The following is a 5,615-nucleotide window of genomic DNA, read 5'->3' as shown; positions in this document are numbered from 1 at the left end:
CCTTTCGTTACGAAACAATTGCATATGATTAGGGAATCGCTTCTTAAAGGTATTATCAGTGAGTCCGATATAGGTCGAGGCAGCGTCGAAATCCCATTAAAAGTTTCATATCTAAATTATAGACACGTTAGAAGGAAGGTTATGAGATCATTATCCCATACTTTCTCGAATGATACGAAATTTAGTAGTGTGGCATAAAAAGTCCCTTACAAGGGAAAGGTTGTGCATCTTTGCGAGGGAAGGTACATCTGACGATTTTGTTTGCTATGAGGTATGGTTTTAATATTTAATTAATAGAAATTACAGATCAATTGAGTTCATAACCAATTTCTTCTTGGTTTTTGGCATCCTTATTGTATTCACCTGGCAATGGAATTCTCACAGATACGGAGTGACTACTTCTTGTAGGTTTGGTTGCAGGTTAATATATGTGGTTATGAAGAGAATAGTACAGAACGATACAGAACTACACCAAAACCATACATTTGATTGAAAGATTAAAACTATTGCTGAAAAATTTGATTGACATCAACGAAGGGTAATATATTTTGTGCTCCCGGTATCTGCGTAAGGAAAAAAGTAATTGTTGAAATAAAACTAGATATAAAACTGATGTTTGTCATTTTCTCTCTCTGTCTCTGTCTCTCTGTCTCTCTGTCTCTCTCTCTCTCTCTCTCTCTCTCTCTCTCTCTGATGTATCTTTTGAATTATCTTTCGACTTATTAATGATTTACTTTCTAAAAATAGGTAGAAATGTAAAAAAAATATTGGGTGTTATATCTGGGTTTATAGACTACCTGTAGGGCTACACAATTTACCCTTTATTACTTCAAAGTCATACACATTTTTTCTGTATCGAATTCGTGTAGTATGTCGACGATTTTTTCTCGTCTAATCGCATGGAATAGTCATAAGTCATGCAAAATAATCGACAATGAAACAAATGAAAGAGAAATTGCGCCTTAAATGTACACAGCTGTAACATTTGATAAACTATTTGTCAGTTTTATCTGGTAGCTATGCGCTCTGTGTTCTTCCAACAGAACAAAACAATTCAAGATTGGAATTCGACCAACTGCTAAAGTTATAATTTACTATATACTCACTAGTAGTCTCTTTCACACACTGATTTCAGCTTATCAGTGCATTCCTGGTCATTCCAAAGATCATCGCCCGCCCGGATTTCGATACAATTTTCGGTACCCCCCCTTTGTCATTTGGCTCGTGTCGGCTCCACAGGTGAATGTAGCCTACGAAACAAAATGGTTTCATAATGATGCAAAATACACTGTACCACCTTGTGTTAATCATTCATATGACATACAGAGCTGCAGTAAAAATAAAGAATTACTCAAATGGAAACGTCTTGAGGTACTAAATGGTACAACTTTTGAACTTTGTACAACTTTAAATTATATTCAAAGTTATTCAAAACTTAAGTACAAATAAAGACGACCAACGAACCATAGGGGAAAGCAAAAATGTCCGTCCCCAGGGGTTGGGGTGGGGGTAGGGGTGTCAGCACTAGGTTCTTCTTGCTATAGTTTATTTTATTTTAATACGTTTCACTGCGATATGTATTGCCAATAAAGATTTACACAACCGACCTTCTTTGCGGCTTTGGTTTCTTTGTCTTATGTTAGCACTGGTTTTTGTAGTGAGTTCTTTTTCTCCTACGCCGTGCCACCTATTTGTCGTTTGAAAATATTACGCCATGGAGTTAAAAAGGAGCTCCACGCTCCGAAGTTGTGTCACTGTGTTGTCTCTATTATCTGATGAGTTTGAATGCCTAATTTGCCAAAGTAAGCAAGGGTAAATTACTAATCTGTGGACGCTGTCACCAGATTATCACCGGATTAACTTTGACAAAGTCAATAACGAACACACCAGTAAGGTATAACACAAGAAAGGGGAGAAACTCTCAAAAGCCGTGTCCAGAGGTGATCCGTAAAACTAGTGGACACTTTATATTCATGTATTCATAAACAAACAGAGGGCAAAACAAACTTGAATATTCATTTGTAAATGAACAGGCTTGAAAGAAGGACCTCCCATTAATACGTGGTTTGTGTTCAACGCACCTCGCTAACGTATCAGAGGTGGCTGGCCCGGCAAAAATGACGTTGACACCGCCTCGAACTTTACCAGACTTCGTCCTGAACATATCCGTGTAAGTCAAGAACAAGAACGGAAAAGGCTTTATTAACTCATAGACAGTCGACTGTCTATTATTAACTCGACGCGTTCGCCTTCAACTTGTTCAGTTTATCAACCATATCCTTGAATGGAGCTAAAAAAGGAGCTCCATGCTCCTTGCAATATATAAAGGCACTCTCGTATTAGCTTTTTTTCCAAAGAACAAAACAAGACATGTTTTACATACGATGCAAGTTTTAGAGCGATATATTGCATGTACCGTTCGGTTGTGTGTTCTACAATACAAGTGGGGTTGTCGGTTGGTGACTGCGACCGTGCCTGCAGATTTTATACACCGCGGTGTTTTCCTTTGAATTTTCAATTGACCCAGTGCGCTAGATTAAAACAAGTATTCTGTCTACAAATGAAGAAACATTTCGAACGCGAATGATTCGGATTTCTTGACCTCAACATTACTGGCTACGTAGCTCGAAAGTTATTCTTGGAAATAGGACTGTAATATTAGTCCATAGATGTACACAATTTTTGTACACCCATAATTTAATAGTCAAAGCTGGATTTTTCATGGTAGTTATGGAAACCGGCTTTCCTTTCCCACAAAGCATGCAATGTACAGCTTATATTCCCTTGGGCCTGAAACTTTCGCCCTCTCGGCCATGAACGTTAGTTGGAGACCATGATAGTTCAATCGAATGAATCAGTGTAAGTAATCTATAATATACTCAACTACCTAACGTATCAAACAAAGGTCGCATTCGCGAGCTGACATAATCGATATGCAGTATGTTTTTACCAGGTTTGAAAACTAATAAAATAACTGGTCATCAGTGTGTCTTCACACATCAAATCGACAGGTATATTATTAACACGTTGTTTGTATAAAAATATATTTTTGGGAAAGCAGACGCGCAAGGGAAAGACATAGTGACTGAGTCCGACAGCGGCGCAAACAGTGTTTTCCCCCGACAGTCATCAGACATACAGAAGATAGTTGCATTTTAAAGGCTTGTCCAAACGTTGATATAAAAAGATGTGTCCGAAAGGTTTGGTTTAGAGAATACTTATTATATTGTTACACAGGGTTTCACGCGGTTAAAAAACTGCCATAAAAAGATATGATGTCCAAAAAATTTTGTTTTGTTCAACTGACCGATTATTGTCTTTGCTATCGCCTAAACATCCCCGTTTTCGTTCGAAAAGACTGTGACATCGATATCCCCGACCCAACACATAGATCGGTCGTGCTTCCAATCTGTCTTCGCAGGTTTACAAAACATCTAGTCTTGCATGTTAATTGTAAGTCAAAAACGAATGATATAAGGCCTATATTGGTCAAATTAGGACCGAATATTGAAGATGAAAATACTTTTGCCGACTTGTCAGTTTTTATGCAAGAAGCGGTGAGTTTCTCCCTTCAAACGTTGACCGGCTGTTGTCAAAAGCACGTAGATTGTCACGTCCGTGTTTATCATCTTGGGTAATTTGTTTACCCGTATCGATCATGTGAGCCTAAATTAAACAATCTGAAGGTCAAAGGTTTCTAGTTCCGGCTTCCGGTCTGACGGACCACATCGAGACACTGACTCCTCGGCTTCGAACAGCGTTTTGCAGCCCCAAGAAGCAACCGATGAACCCATAAATTGCACTGTCCCCGTTTCAACATGTTAGAAAACTACTGGCGTTCGTAAAATTGGGAAGTGTTTATCATAAAGTAGCTTTCTGTGGAAACGGCTTTTGAGAGTTTCTCCCCTTTCTTGTGTTATACCTTACTGGTGTGTTCGTTGTTGACTTTGTCAAAGTTGATTCTGTGATAATATGGTGACAGCGTCCACAGATTAGTAATTTATATAATTACCCGTGCTTACTTTGGCAAATTAGGTAATCAAACTCATCAGATAATAGTGGCAACACACTAACAAAACTTCGGAGCATGGATCTCCTTTTTAGCTCCATGGCGTAAGATTGTCAAAGGACAAATAGGTGGCACGGCGAGGAGAAAAAGAACTCATTACAAAAACAAGTGCGCATGCTAACATAAGACAAAGAAAGCAAAGCTGCAAAGAAAGGTGGGTGGTATAAATCTTTATTGACAATACATGTCGCTGCCAAATGTATTAAAATAAAATAAACCATAGCAAGAAGAACCCTGTGCTGACACCCCTACCCCCACCCCAACCCCTGGGGACGGACTTTTGTGCTTCCCCTATGGTGTTATTAATAATATTACACAAAAACCTCTGGGTGAAAACTCCTTCACAGTACAAGGTTACCCATCATAATTCAGATTCGTTACTGACAAGCATCTATTTCCCAATTACCTATAAATTCTAAATCAAACGACTTGATGTTTTAGCTACTTACGTTACTGTCCACTTTTACTGAAACGTTGTTTGATTAGGAGTTCGCTCTGTTTGCCTTTTTGAGTTACACCTATACAAAATCGTACCCAAAATTGTGTAAGACAATTTGTTAGGTGCAGAAAAGCTGCACATTAACTCAGATGCGTCCATAGTCGGGATTATCGGCATATTGAGCGAGCAAAAGTCGTGTCAACCACGTTGCAACACATGTATGTTCTTTCCCATGTGGATGTCTCTGCAAATCACTATAGTTGGATACAATATGAGTTGTAACGATATGCAACATAAACAGCAGGACACATTATGCCTGAGTGCACCAAGACCACATACATCAGAATTGCGCAAAATAAATACCAATGATATCATTTGTTCTTACCTCAGTCATGTCGTGTCGGCCTATATTAAACCACTTGTCACGACCATCATAAACACGCGCTCGCCTTGTGCCAATCCAACAGTTATCATTCATTATGCCTATAAAACAATACAAGTTGCAATTATCTTGAATCGGTCGTGCGAAATATAAAACGAAGATACAGGGAAAACGCGTACTCTTCAATATAAAAATTGTTTGCGTTCGTACAGCCGTGCATGCCTTCGTGCGTGCAATTTGCAGGATTTACCCTTTTTTACCTATTTGCATATTTTTGACACTGGCGTGACTATTTCATTATATTCACATCTCAATCCCTGGCTAGCTACATACATACATACATACATACATACATACATACATACATACATACATACATACATACATACATACATACATACATACATACATACATACATACATACATACATACATACATACATACATACATACATACATACATACATACATACATACATACATACATACATACATACATACATACATACATACATACAGACAGACAGACAGACAGACAGACAGACACACAGACAGACATACAGACATACATACATACATACATACATACATACATACATACATACATACATACATACATACATACATACATACATACATACATACATACATACATACATACATACATACATACATACATACATAACACACACTACATACATACATACATACATACATACATACAT

General features: G+C 38.0%; 1 long non-coding RNA gene across 1 annotated transcript in view; it reads right to left on the bottom strand.

Moving 5' to 3' along the window:
- Nucleotides 1-255: 255 nt before the first annotated feature.
- The window catches only part of LOC139124804 (uncharacterized), a 14,978-nt gene continuing 9,618 nt past the window's right edge, over nucleotides 256-5,615 (bottom strand). The window contains exons 4-6 of the long non-coding RNA XR_011550041.1: nucleotides 4,894-4,991; nucleotides 1,107-1,250; nucleotides 256-563 (exon numbers count right to left, since the gene is read on the bottom strand). This is a non-coding gene — a long non-coding RNA (uncharacterized lncRNA). The remainder of the gene's footprint in view (nucleotides 564-1,106; nucleotides 1,251-4,893; nucleotides 4,992-5,615) is intronic.

The sequence above is a fragment of the Ptychodera flava genome, chromosome 3, assembly GCF_041260155.1.
Source record: "Ptychodera flava strain L36383 chromosome 3, AS_Pfla_20210202, whole genome shotgun sequence".
Classification (NCBI taxonomy): Eukaryota; Metazoa; Hemichordata; class Enteropneusta; family Ptychoderidae; genus Ptychodera; species Ptychodera flava.
The sequence above is the reverse complement of the archived record's forward strand: the minus strand, read 5'-3'. Positions and strand labels throughout refer to the sequence as shown.